Source organism: Coregonus clupeaformis, chromosome 38 (genome assembly GCF_020615455.1).
Source record: "Coregonus clupeaformis isolate EN_2021a chromosome 38, ASM2061545v1, whole genome shotgun sequence".
NCBI classification, from domain to species: Eukaryota; Metazoa; Chordata; class Actinopteri; order Salmoniformes; family Salmonidae; genus Coregonus; species Coregonus clupeaformis.
In genome coordinates this window covers 714,977-730,576 of record NC_059229.1, presented here as the reverse complement: position 1 = coordinate 730,576, position 15,600 = coordinate 714,977, and the positions used below count along the sequence as shown (strand labels likewise).

General features: G+C 47.0%; 1 protein-coding gene across 2 annotated transcripts in view; it reads left to right on the top strand.

The window, feature by feature from the left end:
• The first annotated feature begins 12,769 nt into the window (after positions 1-12,769).
• Positions 12,770-15,600, top strand: part of LOC121572369 (kinesin light chain 1-like) — a 38,895-nt gene continuing 36,064 nt past the window's right edge. Inside the window, exon 1 of one of the 2 annotated variants that reach the window (XM_045211690.1) lies at positions 12,770-13,113. The gene's annotated coding sequence lies outside the window, so the exon portion shown is untranslated. The remainder of the gene's footprint in view (positions 13,114-15,600) is intronic. The other variant, XM_045211691.1, reaches the window with a different exon arrangement.

The following is a 15,600-nucleotide window of genomic DNA, read 5'->3' as shown; positions in this document are numbered from 1 at the left end:
GGCGGACATGATAAACAGCTTTGTGGCATGTGCTTGGAAAACCACCAAGTGGTATAAGACTATATTTTTATATCTGATCGACACTGCTGTCCTCAATGGCCACATAGTTCACCGCCAGCGAACAAGTGAGTTGATTACTGAACAAGGTTTTTTGTAATTGGACATACAGTTCACATTCAAATCACATACAGTTCCATTATGCAATTACAGTGACAATATCTCACCCACCTCCCCACTCCCTCATCATCCTCTCCACTCCCTCATCCTCCCTACTCCCTCTCCAAAAAAGTATGTTGCTATCATATAAAAGCTATCCTCAATCTTCGGCATGAAAGATTTCCAGTTCCAGTTATGATGTTGGCAAGTTATGTTCAACACTGTGTGTGTGTGTGGTTTCTGAAAGTACATAATAAAGAGGAATTATTAGTAATTCGAATAAAATATCAGGATATAGCAATAAAACAATATTACAAGTAACATGATAACTGAAGAGCTCCACAAAGACTCCACAACGGGATAGCACAGAGCTATGCAGGCCAAATGAATACACAGGCCAATGCAATGGTCATGATAAGGCCAGGGCAGCTTCAAAGGATACAACACAAGCTAATACTTATTTGACGCCATTAGCATTTGCATTGTTTTACAGAACTAATATAATCTACATCAGCAAAATTGAGTGTAACACCATACAGGTAATGAAATCACGTGTCCGCGGTTATAAAGGAATACACACAGAATACATTATGCTCCCTACATAAATACGGTGTGCTACAGTATAAATGACATAACACAATATACAGAAACTGTATCATGATAAGGTAATAAAGCACTTACTTTGATAGGAACGAACACAGTAATTATTATAGGAAAACAACAATGAAGGCAATGCAGGCACCAGCCGGAAAATGCGCCAGGGGGAAAAAGTTCAGGCAGGTTCTGTTCTGACTGAAGATGCACAAATGTATGCATACTTGACCTGAGGAAACACTGGTGTAGTGCTTGGGCTCTCATAGAAGAGAGAAGTTTGTCCGGCTCATATAGCTAATCCTTGCCTCACATTAGCATAGCAAACGTAAATTGTCCGACACAGTGAAATAGGCTACTTCTATGTGAATTAATTAGGAGGCGGAACGCACCTCATTTCAAACTGTTGTTAGAAAATCATGTAAAATTGACAGGTTGAAACATAGCCTATAGATAATTAGCAGACAGCGTGCCTTGGTTTGAGGGCAGTGTGTGTTAACTGCGTAACAATCTCATTTTGGAACAGTAGCTAGGTTTCCATCCAATTGGAGACAGATTGTCATGCGAATATTCTAAAATATAGTCTAGACCCGGACCCATTTGGGTATGGGTCTAGGTCTGGTTGTCATTGGGTCCATTTGGGTTCGGGTCTGATTGTCCTCGGGTCCGTGTGAGTTCCATATATCTCTAACGGTCCCCTTTATGCGCAGATATTGATATAATAACCATCATATCGAAGTAAACTTGGAGTCACGCAATGACATGGCATGTCATCCTCCCACTATGTCTCGGGAAACTATGCAGTTTATTAGGCTACAGATTAAATAAGTTATGATGAACTTCACATGGTGGTGAAAGTGCACGGTTATGAGCTTGATCCTCCTATCCAATAAATATCAAGGGTCTTATTCTGGTGGAATGATGATCAATACTTGACTGTCGCTTGACAAATACAAATATTCTCACTCTTATCCATAAAAATCTCATAATGTATACTAGCCTTCCTGCAGAGCCTACCCGCACTGCGAGTTGTTGGCTAGAGCGCACATACCAAGACAAGAGTAGGCACATTTGCTATTTAAGGCAACAGTTTCTGTGACAAAACTATCGGTAGAGTTGAAAATGCGATGGAAACACATTGAACATTAGATTTTTATTCAGTAAATGAAAACGTAAGCAAAAATTTAATGTTGTGTGCATTATGTCATCACGCACTGATTTGTATCTGCAACAAGTCAGTGGAAACACACAACTGGTGGAATATTTGCATTAAAATCTGTCGCTAATTGGGAGGAAACCTAGCTAATGTGATCACGCTCTCCGTAGCCGATGTGAGTAAGACCTTTAAACATATCAACGTTCACAAGGCCGCAGGGCCAGACGGATTACCAGGACGTGTACTCTGAGCATGCGCTGACCAACTGACAAGTGTCTTCACTGACATTTTCAACCTCTCCCTGTCTGAGTCTGTAATACCAACATGTTCGGTTGACAACTCTGTTGTGTCCTCCTCCCAGAGTGTGAAGAGCCTTGGCGTGACCCTGGACAACACCCTATCGTTCTCCGCTAACATCAAGGCGGTGACGCGATCCTGTAGGTTCAAGCTCTGCAACATTCGGAGAGTACGGCCCTGCCTTACACAGGAAGCGGCACAGGTCCTAATCCAGGCACTTGTCATCTCCCGTCTGGATTACTGCAACTCGCTGTTGGCTGGGCTCCCTCCCTGTGCCATTAAACCCCTACAACTCATCCAGAATGCCGCAGCCCGTCTGGTGTTCAACCTTCCCAAGTTCTCTCACGTCACCCCGCTCCTCCGCACACTCCACTGGCTTCCAGTTGAAGCTCGCATCTGCTACAAGACCATGGTGCTTGCCTACGGAGCTGTGAGGGGAACGGCACCTCCGTACCTTCAGGCTCTGATCAGTCCCTACACCCAAACGAGGGCATTGCGTTCATCCACCTCTGGCCTGCTGGCTCCCCTACCTCTGCGGAAGCACAATTCCCGCTCAGCCCAGTCAAAACTGTTCGCTGCTCTGGCACCCCAATGGTGGAACAAGCTCCCTTACGACGCCAGGACAGCGGAGTCACTCACCACCTTCCGGAGACATTTGAAACCCCACCTCTTTAAGGAATACCTGGGATAGGATAAAGTAATCCTTCTACCCCCCAAAAAAATAATAATAATAATTGTAAAGTGGTTATCCCACTGGCTATAAGGTGGGATAACCACAATTTGTAAGTCGCTCTGGATAAGAGCGTCTGCTAAATGACGTAAATATAAATGTAAATGTAATGTTTCAAGCAGACCACCATAGTCCCTGTACCCAAGAATACTAAGGTAACCTGCCTAAATGACTACCGACCCGTAGCACTGACGTCTGTATCCATGAAGTGCTTTGAAAGGCTGGTCATGGCTTACATCAACACCATTATCCCAGAAACCCTAAACCTACTCCAATTTGCATATCACCCCAACAGATCCACAGATGATGCAATCTCTATTGTGCTCCACACTGCCCTTTCACACCTGGACAAAAGGAACACCTATGTGAGAATGCTATTCATTGACTACAGCTCAGCGTTCAACACCATAGTGCCCTCAAAGCTCATCACTAAGCTAAGGACCCTGTGACTAAACACCTCCCTCTACAACTGGATCCTGGACTTCCTGATGGGCCGCCCCCAGGTGGTATGGGTAGGTAACAACACATCCGCCACGCTGATCCTCAACACGGGGGCCCCTCAGGGGTGCATGCTCAGTCCCCTCCTGTACTCCCTGTTCACTCATGACTGCATGGCCAGGCACGACTCCAACACCATCATTAAGTTTGCCGATGACAGTGGTAGGCCTGATCACCGACAATGACGAGACAGCCTATAGGGAGGAGGTCAGAGACCTGGCCGTGTGGTGCCAGGACAACAACCTCTCCCTCAATGTGATCAAGACAAAGGAGATGATTGTGGACTACAGGAAAAAGAAGAGGACCGAGCATGCCCCCATTCTCATCGACGGGGCTGTAGTGGAGCAGGTTGAGAGCTTCAAGTTCCTTGGTGTCCACATCACCAACAAACTAACATGGTCCAAGCACACCAAGACAGTCGTGAAGAGGGCACAACAAAACCTACTCCCCCTAAGGAGACTGAAAAGATTTGGCATGGGTCCTCAGATCCTCAAAAGGTTCTACAACTGCACCATCGAGAGCATCATGACTGGTTGCATCACTGCCTGGTATGGCAACTGCTCGGCCTCCGACCGCAAGGCACTACAGAGGGTAGTGCGTACAGCCCAGTACATCACTGGGGCCAAGCTTCCTGCCATCCAGGACCTCTATACCAGGCGGTGTCAGAGAAAGGCCCTAAAAATTGTCAAAGACTCCAGCCACCCTAGTCATAGACTGTTCTCTCTGCAACCGCACGGCAAGCGGTACCGGAGCGCCAAGTCTAGGTCCAAGAGGCTTCTAAACAGCTTCTACCCCCAAGCCATAAGACTCCTGAACATCTAATCAAATGGCTACCCAGACTATTTGCACCCCTCTTTTATGCTGCTGCTACTCTGTTTATTATCTATGCATAGTCACTTTAATAACTCTACCTACATGTACATATTACCCCAATTACCTCGACTAACCGGTGCCCCCGCACATTGACTCGGTACCGGTACCCCCTGTATATAGCCTCGCTATTGTTATTTTTACTGCTGCTCTTTAATTTAATATTTGTTACTTTTATTTTGTATTATTTTGTATTATTACTTCTTAAAACTGCATTGTAGGTTAAGGGCTTGTAAGTAAGCATTTCACTGTAAGGTCTACACCTGTTGTATTCGGGACACATGTGACAAATACAATTTGCTTTGATTCCAACATACAATTTTACTATCAACCTTGAAACAAGGTCAAATAACATACTGTATGTCTAATCAAATGTGAAATTCAACACAATTTCAACCACCCAATATACAGTATATTGAATATAGGATTAAAAAGATTTTGAACCGTTCTACATGGAATTTTCTACGCAATTTCAACGTATACATACATTACATGACCAAAAGTATGTGGACAACTGCTCGTCGAACATCTCAATCCAAAATCATGGGCATTAACATGGAGTTGGTCCCCCTTTGCTGCTATAACAGCCTCCACCCTTCTGGGAAGGCTTTCCACTAGATGTTGGAACATTGCTGCGGGGACTTGCTTCCATTCAGCCACAAGAGCATTAGTGAGGTCGGGCACTGATGTTGGGCGATTAGGCCTGGCTCACAATCGGCGTTCAAATTCATCCCAAAGGTGTTCGATGGGGTTGAATGTCAAGGCGTCAATGTAATGCGGTAGGCGAAGTCAGGCACAGGACACAGAGCAAATCAAAAGGCGTACTTTACTCGTAGGTAAAATAATGAACAACAACCTCCACGCAGGGAGGGAACAAACCGGCACACTAACGACAACCAAAACATGAACAAACACGCACAACACACAGTGTGAGACAGAGGGTTAAATACGGAAGACATAACTACATGATGGGAAACAGGTATGACCAATTAAGACAAAACAAGTCGAACATAGATACATGGATCGGTAGTAGCTAGGACTCCTGGGCAACGAACGCCGAAGCCTGCCCGAGCAAGGAGGAGGGGCAGCCTCGGCTGAATCCGTGACAGTACCCCCACCTTGACGCGCGGCTCCAGCCGTGCTCTGACCCCGGCCTCGGGACGGCCAGGAGGACGCGGATCAGGGCGAGTTGGATGACTATGGTGGAAATCCCTCAACATGGAGGGATTGAGGATGTCCCTCCTAGGGACCCAGCACCGTTCCTCTGGACCGTACCCCTCCCACTCCACGAGATACTGCAGGCCCCCCACCCGACGCCTCAAATCCAAGATGGAACGGACCGAGTACGCCGGTGCCCCCTTGATGTCCAGTGGGGGCGGAGGAACCTCCCGTACCTCGGACTCCTGGAGTGGACCAGCTACTACCGGCCTGAGGAGAGACACATGGAACGAGGGGTTAATACGGTAATTAACAGGAAGCTGTAACCAATAACAAACCTTGTTCAATCTCCTCAGGACTTTAAATGGCCCCACAAACCGCCGACCCAGCTTCCGGCAGGGCAGGCGAAGGGGCAGTTTTCGGGTCGAGAGCCAGAACCGGTCCCCCGGTGTATGCCTCAGTGCGGTGGCGATCGGCGCTCGCCTTTTGTCGCCTGATGGCCCGCTGCAGGTGTACATGAGCAGCGTTCCAGGTCTCTTCCGAGCACCGAAACCACTCATCCACCGCAGGAGCCTTGATCTGGCTCTGATGCCAAGGTGCCAGGACCGGCTGATAACCTAACACACACTGGAAAGGAGTAAGGTTAGTAGAGGAGTGGCGGAGTGAGTTTTGGGCCATCTCTGCCTAGGGGATAAAACCCGACCACTCCCCCTGCCGGTCCTGGCAATAGTACCTCAGAAACCTACCCACATCTTGGTTAACTCTTTCCACCTGCCCATTACTCTCGGGGTGAAAACCTGAGGTAAGGCTAATAGAGACACCCAGACGTTCCATGAACGCCCTCCAGACCCTTGAGGTGAACTGGGGACCCCGATCCGACACAATATCCTCAGGTACCCCGTAGTGCCGGAAGACGTGTGTAAACAGGGCCTCAGCAGTTTGTAGGGCTGTAGGGAGACCTGGCATAGGAATGAGACGGCAGGACTTGGAAAACCGATCCACAACGACCAGGATCGTGGTGTTCCCTTGTGAGGGGGGAAGGTCCGTCACAAAATCCACCGATAGGTGGGACCATGGCCGTTGTGGAATGGGTAGGGGTTGTAATTTCCCTCTGGGCAGGTGTCTAGTTGCCTTACACTGGGCGCACACCGAGCAGGAGGAAACATAAACCCTCACGTCCTTGGCTAAAGTGGGCCACCAGTACTTCCCACTAAGATAGTACACTGTCCGACCGATGCCAGGATGACCAGAGGAGGGTGACGTGTGAGCCCAATAGATCAATCGATCACGAACCTCGAGCGGCACGTACATCCGACCCTCTGGACACTGGAGGGGAGTGGGCTCGGTACGTAACGCCCGCTCGATGTCCGCGTCAACCTCCCACACTACCGGTGCCACCAGACACGATGCCGGAAGTATGGGAGTGGGCTCAATGGACCTCTCCTCTGTGTCATACAGTCGGGACAGGGCGTCTGCCTTAGCGTTCTGGGAACCTGGTCTGTAAGTGAGAGTAAACACAAAACGAGTGAAAAACATGGCCCACCTTGCCTGGCGAGGGTTCAACCTCCTCGCCGCCCGGATGTACTCCAGATTACGATGGTCAGTCAAAATGAGAAAAGGATGTTTAGCCCCCTCAAGCCAATGCCTCCACACTTTCAGAGCTTTAACCACAGCTAACAGCTCCCGGTCCCCCACATCATAGTTGCGCTCTGCCGGACTGAGCTTCTTAGAAAAGAAAGCACAGGGGCAGAGTTTTGGTGACGTACCCAAGCGCTGAGACAGTACAGCTCCAATCCCAGCCTCGGACACGTCCACCTCAACCTGGAATGCCAAGGAAGGATCCGGATGAGCCAGCACCGGATTCGAAGTAAACAGATCCTTCAGATGGCCAAAAGCCCTGTCCGCCTCAGCTGACCATTGTAGACACACCGGTCCTCCCTTTAGCAAGGAGGTAATGGGAGCCGCTACCTGACCAAAGCCCCGGATAAACCTCCGGTAGTAGTTGGCAAAACCCAAGAATCGCTGCACCTCCTTCACCGTGGTTGGAGCCGGCCAATTACGCACGGCCGAAATGCGGTCAATCTCCATCTCCACACCTGACGTGGACAAGCGGTGTCCTAGGAAGGAGATGGACTCTCGGAAGAACAGACATTTCTCCGCCTTTACATACAGGTCATGCTCCAACAGTCGACCAAGCACCTGCCGCACCAAGGACATATGCTCGGCCCGGGTAGCGGAGTATATGAGAATGTCATCAATATACACTAATACACCCTGTCCGTGCAGGTCCTTGAAAATCTCATCAACAAAAGATTGGAAGACTGAAGGAGCATTCATCAAACCGTATGGCATGACGAGGTACTCATAGTGCCCAGAGGTGGTACTAAATGCTGTCTTCCACTCATCTCCCTCCCGGATATGCACCAGGTTGTACGCGCTCCTGAGATCCAATTTCGTGAAGAAGTGCGCCCCGTGCAATGACTCCGTCATACTCGCAATCAGAGGTAGTGGATAGCTGTATTTTACAGTGATCTGATTAAGACCACGGTAGTCAATGCACGGGCGTAAGCCACCATCCTTCTTCACAAAAAAAGAAACTCGATGACACAGGGGAAGTGGACGGCCGAATGTATCCTTGCCTCAGAGATTCGGTGACATATGTTTCCATAGCCGCCGTCTCTTCCTGTGACAGAGGATACACGTGACTCCGGGGAAGCGCAGCGCCTACCTGGAGGTTTATCGCACAATCCCCCTGTCGATGGGGTGGTAATTGAGTCGCCTTCTTTTTATAGAAGGCGAGAGCCAAATCGGCATATTCAGGTGGAATGTGCATGATGGGAACCTGGTTTGGAATTTCCACCGTAGTTGCCCCTACGGAAACACCTACACACCTCCCCGAGCACTGACTTGACCATCCCTTGAGAGCTCTCTGTTGCCATGAAATAGTGGGGTCATGAGAAGTTAACCAGGGAAGCCCCAACACCACTGGAAATGCAGGAGAATCAATCAGATATAGACTAATTGTTTCCTCATGCCCCTCCTGCGTCTTCATCCAGAGAGGCGCTGTGACCTCCCCAATCAGACCTGACCCTAAAGGGCGACTATCTAGGGCATGTATAGGGAAGGGCACATCAACTGGCACAATAGGAATCCCTAACTTACGGGTAAACTGACGATCAATAAAGTTCCCAGCTGCGCCTGAATCTACTAGCGCCTTATGCTGGGAATGAGAAGAAAACTCGGGAAATACAACATCTATACACATATGCGCAACAGGAAGCTCTGGGTGAGTTGGGTGCCTACTCACCTGAAACAGTCCACCAGTGCTCTGCCTACTGCCTCGACTCCTTGAAGGCCCTCCCCTCATAGCAGCACCTCCGAGCTCCATAGGGGTAGGGTCGGAGGTGCTGGGGGATGGAATGGACGGCCCCTGATCCGGACGTCCGCGGGTGGCCAACAGGTTATCCAGTCGGATTGACATATCCACCAGTTAGTCCAGGTTTAGGTTGGTGTCCCTGCAGGCCAGTTCCCGACGAACGTCCTCCCTTAAGCTGCAACGGTAGTGGTCGATGAGGGCCCTCTCATTCCATCCTGCGCTGGCAGTCAGAGTCCGAAAGTCCAGTACAAACTCCTGCACGCTCCTCTTCCCCTGTCTGAGGTGGAATAGACGCTCACCCGCCGCTCTCCCCTTTGGTGGATGATCGAATACCGCCCTAAAGCGGCGGGTAAACTCCGCAACTCGGCGTTGGCCTACTCCAGCGCTTAACCGGACAGACAGGAGATGAGGGCGGACACGCTCTCGTATCCCGAGGGAGCCGGGTGGATGGTTGCCAGGTAGAGCTCTACCTGGAGCAGAAAACCCTGACACCCAGCAGCTGTACCGTCATATGCCCTCTTCACCCAGATGGTGAAGAGGTGGACAGCGGTGTTGGTGGTGGTGTAATTGGAGGAGGTATAGGGATACCTCCTCTCTCCCATCGCTCCATGGTATTAACCACTCGTTCCATCGCGGTGCCGAGAGCCTGGATCATGGCCGCTTGTTGTTGGACGCGTTCCTCCATCGATCCGGCTGGCATTGCTGTACCTGCTGACTCCATGTTAAGGTGCGTGTTTCTGTCAAGGCGTCAGTGTAATGCGGTAGGCGAAGTCAGGCGCAGGACACAGAGCTAATCAAAAGGCGTACTTTACTCGTAGGTAAAATAATGAACAACAACCTCCACGCAGGGAGGGAACAAACCCGCACACTAACGACAACCAAAACATGAACAAACATGCACAACACACAGTGTGAGACAGAGGGTTAAATAGGTGTGACCAATTAAGACAAAACAAGTCGAACATAGATACTAGTACTCCGGTGACGACGAACGCCGAAGCCTGCCCGAGAAAGGAGGAGGGGCAGCCTCGGCTGAATCCGTGACATTGAAGTCAGGGTTCTGTGCAGGCTCGTCAAGTTCTTCCACACCAATCTCGACAAACCATTTCTGTATGGACCTCGCTTTGTGCACAGGGGTATTGTCATGCTGAAACAGGAGGGCCTGCCCCAAACTGTTGCCACAAAGTTGGAAGCACAGAATCGTCTAGAATGTCATTGTATGCTGTAGCGTTAAGATTTCCCTTCACTGGAACTAAGGGGCCTAGCCCAAACCATGAAAAACAACCCCAGACCATTATACCTCCTCCACCAAACTTTACAGTTGGCACAATGCATTGGGGCAGGTAGCGTTCTCCTGGTATCTGCCAAACCCTGATTTGTTCTTCGGACTGCCAGATGGAGAAGCATCATTCCACTGCACCAGAGTCCAATGGCAGCAAGCTTTACACCACTCAAGCCGATGCTTGGCATTGCGCATGGTGATCTTAGGCTTGTGTGCGGCTGCTCGGTCATGGAAATCCATTTCATGAAGCTCCCGACGAACAGTTATTGTGCTGACGTTGCTTCTAGAGGCAGTTTAGAACTTGGTAGTGAGTGTTGCAACTGAGGACAGATTATTTTTATGCGCTACGCGCTTCAGCACTCGCCGGTCCCGTTCTGTGAGCTTGTGTGGCCTACCACTTCGTGGTTGAGCCATTGTTGCTCCTAGACGTTTCCACTTAAAAATAACAGCACTTACAGTTGAGTGGGGCAGCTCTAGCAGGGCAGAAATTTGACAAACTGTTGAAAAGGTGGCATCCTATGACGGTGCCACGTTGAAAGTCACTGAGCTCTTCAGTAAGCCCATTCTACCACCAATATTTGTCTATGGAGATTGCATGGCCATGTGCTCAATTTTATACACCTGTCAGTAACGGGTGTGGCTGAAATAGCCAAATCCACTAATTTGAAGGGTGTCCACATACTTTTGTATATATAATGTAGTTCTGGGACCAGTTTTTCAGAAGTTATCTATCTGGATTTTGCCTATCGAATACAATAGGTGGAGTATGCATTCTGTGTTTGGCCGAAGTCTTTTGTTGAGGCGGTAGCTTCCCGAGGAGGTCGATGATGACATTCATGAATCGTTCATCCTCGTTGTCAGCAACATTCTCTCCCTGTTGATCCCCTGGACTTATATGCTTCTTCCTTTTTGCAGGTCTATCTGCCTCAGGTCTCACAGGTTTTGTGGTGTTAGTAGTAGCTCAGGACAGAGGTGACAGAACAATTCAAAAATGGGAATCTGCTGTTTCATTTGGTGGTGTGGTTACTAAATGAGTTGACAATCAAGTAGCTCCATATAAGATAATGAGGATTGTACTTACATACAGATGGTGGAAAGGCTGCTGCAGGTGCTGGCTGGTGAGTGATGGGTTGCTTGTTGAGGTCGGGGTGATTGTCACAGGAGAACCAGGTTCGATCAGGTCGTTGTCTGTGATGATGTCATTATACAGGTCTTCTGTGGTGTCCTTCTCCTCTGTCTGGAAATACAACCTTTAAGGTCCAATCATTTGAAAAAACGTAGCAGAATTTAGTAAGGTAACAGTGAGTAATCCACGCCCAATTTTTTGAAGGTGCATGTTCGAGCTGCGTGTCCACAGTAGGTATCCACTGATGACGATAGGGGGCGATGAAAAAACAGAAGCCATTAATTTTCAATGGAGGGAAGCGAAGTGGGCAGGGGACCGTTGGGCAATGTGAGCATGGGCGAGGGAACGTGAACAGGGCGGGATACTCTGCAATATCGTGGCGTGATTGACTAATCGAAGTTCATTATAGCTTCCAGCCCCTACTGGATTGGGTGTTGATACCTAGCATGCTGTCGATTTGCTAGCAACCACTTGGCTAGCAACCACATATTGAGCCACTCTGGGCAAAGCTAACGTGGTTAGACAAATGATCGCTGAAAGTGGATCTCATCTGTCAGCTAAGTCACAATGGGACACCGGACTATCACGTGTCTGTGTCTGTGGACTCTGAATTACGCTTATGCTGTGTTCAAGACAACTTGAATTTGCGTACGTTTTTTTGCATAGAGCTTCCTATTGGTTGATTCTGATCATTTCCAAGTGGGAAACTCGGACCTCATCTCTTTACAACTAGTTTACTAATCTCAAATTCCCGAGTTCCAAGTTGTCTTGAACACAGTATTAATGTTGTTCCTCGAGTGATGTGTGGTTTACCCCGCAACTCTTATGCTGCGTTCAAATGTAGGAGTTTCTGTGTTCCTAATTGTCTTGAACGTGGCATGAGAACGTTCATAGCCATTTTATCATTTGTTGTTTTTTGTTTACATATTTCTAAAATATCATATGAATAAATGCATCACACAATGATTTACTAGAAACTATTGATCTCTTTCCTTCTTGGGGACTGCTTGTTTAATATATTTCCTTTAAAGGATTTTTAAAAAATGGCCTCTGCTTGTTCCTTTGATTATTATTAGCTAGTCGTGGCTAATGTTACCTACAGATTTTAGTGGATGTTCAAAGACAACCGAACCATTGATTATAGTTTTTCCCATAGACTACTTTCAGGGTGAGGAACCATTTAACATGAAGTTGTGAAACACAAAACTTTTTTACTGTATTCGAACATCTGGATGAAAAAAAAAAGATGTGTTTGGTTAGGCCTATTTAATTACATATTTGTTATAACTAGGTTATAAATCAAATCATCACATTTTATGTATTTGCTATGTAGAATAGTCGAAAGCATGTGTACATTCAAATTAATAAAAGGGGGATTTATTTATCTATATATGACCAATGATGTATCTATGGAAATGATGCATTTGGATTTGTTATTCATACGGTCAGTCAGTGCCACAGACACACAGCCTCTCTGCAGCCACGCCCGAAAACAGGCAATACATGACGACGTCATTCAAAACTTTCGCTGTGGATGCTGGGAGATCAATATCCATGGAAGACATTTTGGATTTAAAAGGAGCTCGCTCAGTGATTGAAGAAAATAAGCTCAGTTGGAAACACCATTTATCATTGCGGTCGCCCTGATATTTACTTAGAATGTACCGTCAAAGGGTTTGTTTGTCAGTCGTGCGCGATGAAATGGCGTCGTTCTAGTGAACATTTCCACGCATTTATCCCAAACCATATTGCCGCGCTCATCTGGGAATTCTGTTGAGATAGGTTTGCTGCTGTTGCTGTCTCAGCTGTGTGTGTGTACATCGAGAAGGCTCCTATAGTTCCTGGCTGTTCTACGAGGAATTAACCAATTTAGGTATGTAACCACATACATATAGCAGCATCTGTGTTTTTGTCTCGGGTCACAGAATGTAACACTGCATAAGAAAGAACAGTGTGATTGTTCTTGCTCTATTGATAACAGTCCGTGTAAAAGCCTTTTATTTAAACTGAACAAAAATATAAACGCAACATGCAACAATTTCAACAATTGTACTGAGTTACAGTTCATATAAGGAAATCAGTAAATTGAAATAAATTGAGTAGGCCCTAATCTATGGATTTCACATGACTGGGCAGAGGCGCAGCCATTGGTGGGCCTGGGAAGGCATAGGCCCACCCACTTGGGAGCCAGGCACACTCACTGGGGAACCAGGCCCAGCCAATCTGAATGAGATTTTCTCCACAAAAGGGCTTTATTACAGACATAAATACTCCTCAGTTTCATCAGCTGGCTGGTCTCAAACAATCCCGCAGGTGAAGAAGCCTGATGTGGAGGTCCTGGGCTGGCGTGGTTACATGTGGTCTGCGGTTGTGAGGCTTGTTGGGCGTACTGCCAAATTCTCTAAAACAATGTTGGAGGTGACTTATGTAGAGAAATTAACATTACATTCTCTGGCAAAAGCTCTGGTGGACATTCCTGCAGTCAGCATGCCAATTGAACGCTCCCTCAACTTGAGACATCTATGGCATTGTGTTGACAAAACTGCACATTTTAGTGGCCTTTTATTGACCCCAGCACAAGGTGCACCTGTGTAATGATCATGCTGTTTAATCAGCTTCTTGATATGCCACACCTGTCAGGTGGATGGATTATCTTGGCAATGGAGAAATGCTCACTGACAGGGATGTAAACAAATTTGTGCTGAATTTGAGATAAATAAGCTTTTGTGCGTATGGAAAATGTTGGGGATCTTTTATTTCAGAACATGGGACCAACACTTTACATGTTGCGTTTTATATTTTTGTTCAGTATAATATTAAAAGGGGCATTGATTTGATGTTCTATATCTTGACAGACTTGTCTGTGTGTATTGTTTCTGTATTTTGTGTGTGTGTTAATGTGTTACTGTATTTAGTGTGTGTAAGAGCAGCCCCCACAGGGCTCTAAAGTGCGACTAATTTGGTCGCATATGAGACAAAAGATTTAGCTGTGGGACCCAATAGTGTGTGATGACCCTCCTCGAGCATCCCATTGGTCTCGTGCGACCAGGAGTTTTATTTTGGGAGCACTGTGCGACTATGAAAAAAAATCTCCCAGATAATAATTACTGTAATGATAAGGCTTCGCTGTACCGTTGTTTCCAAGTGCCCTAGAGAAACAAACGAGTGCGTTACGGTTTCACCATTACTGCAGCGAAAACAGCTTGCCTGTAGCCCAACCAGGTCTTCTTATAGCGAATCGACTGGACCGCATTTTACATTACACTACTTGCTCGTCGACGTCAATAACCAATGTTACCTCATTGGCTAACAACCTGGCAACTTTACCAGTATATCCAAACATTTGGGGGCACAGAAAGAAAGGAAAAGGGATAGCTTCTTCAGGAGATCAATGATCATCGCAATGAATGAATCACAGATCGTTTTCTTCTATGTAATGCATCTCAACAGGGAAATTGTGCTTTTACACAATGTAAAAACCTAATATTCCACAAATGAATTTTTTACTGGAGTGGAGAAGGTAAATCGAGGCCAGTGAAGAAATTAAGTGACCTTTGGACTGCAGACACCTCATAACAACAGCAGTCAGATATTAACTGGATCTGAAAGAGAGTGAGATAAAAGGAAGAAATTGGTCCCCTAGTTACAGTTTTTTACCAGACAGGTGCGCAAATGCACACACCCAGAAGACATACAGTACTGTATGAAAGCTTTTGTTCCTCTGTAATTATTTTCATAGTAGTTTGCAGTGAAGTTTCCTTTCAACGTGCTCTGTCAAATAAATGTATGCTATGGTGGGGAAACCTCGAAGCAAGCTGACACAAACAGTAATAGGCCTATAATTTACCCTTGTGATGCTGTAAAATGTACACTCTTGGACTATGACTTTTGAAATCACGTTGGGCCCTTACCCCCTTGATGTCAGTCAAAAGTGTACATAAAAAGAGGCCTACAAAACAGACAAAATCTGAAACATTCATAGCTGCTACACTTTGAAGAGAACATCTCCATTGACTATTATTCCTTCCATTTCCTATGTATTCCTATCATTGCCTGTTTCACATAACGATTTTACCAGTGCAAGGAATTTAAGCATGAATAAGGTTGTGCTTTGATCTCCAGTTGAATGGTTCGCAACACTCAGGGGAAATACTTTCCATTGTCTCTGAATGTCATCTAAAGGGTCAGACACACCGAGAAATCTGACTGCCGATAGGTACTTAGCACCTCTGCCTAGAGTGTCGGCAGTTAACCTTTTGTTGTTCATATAGCCCAGTTTAACCACCGTAAATACGCCACACCACAAGGTGGCAGTAGCTTGTTTGGGTTGTGCCTGCTGAAGATTGCTAATGCTAACTAG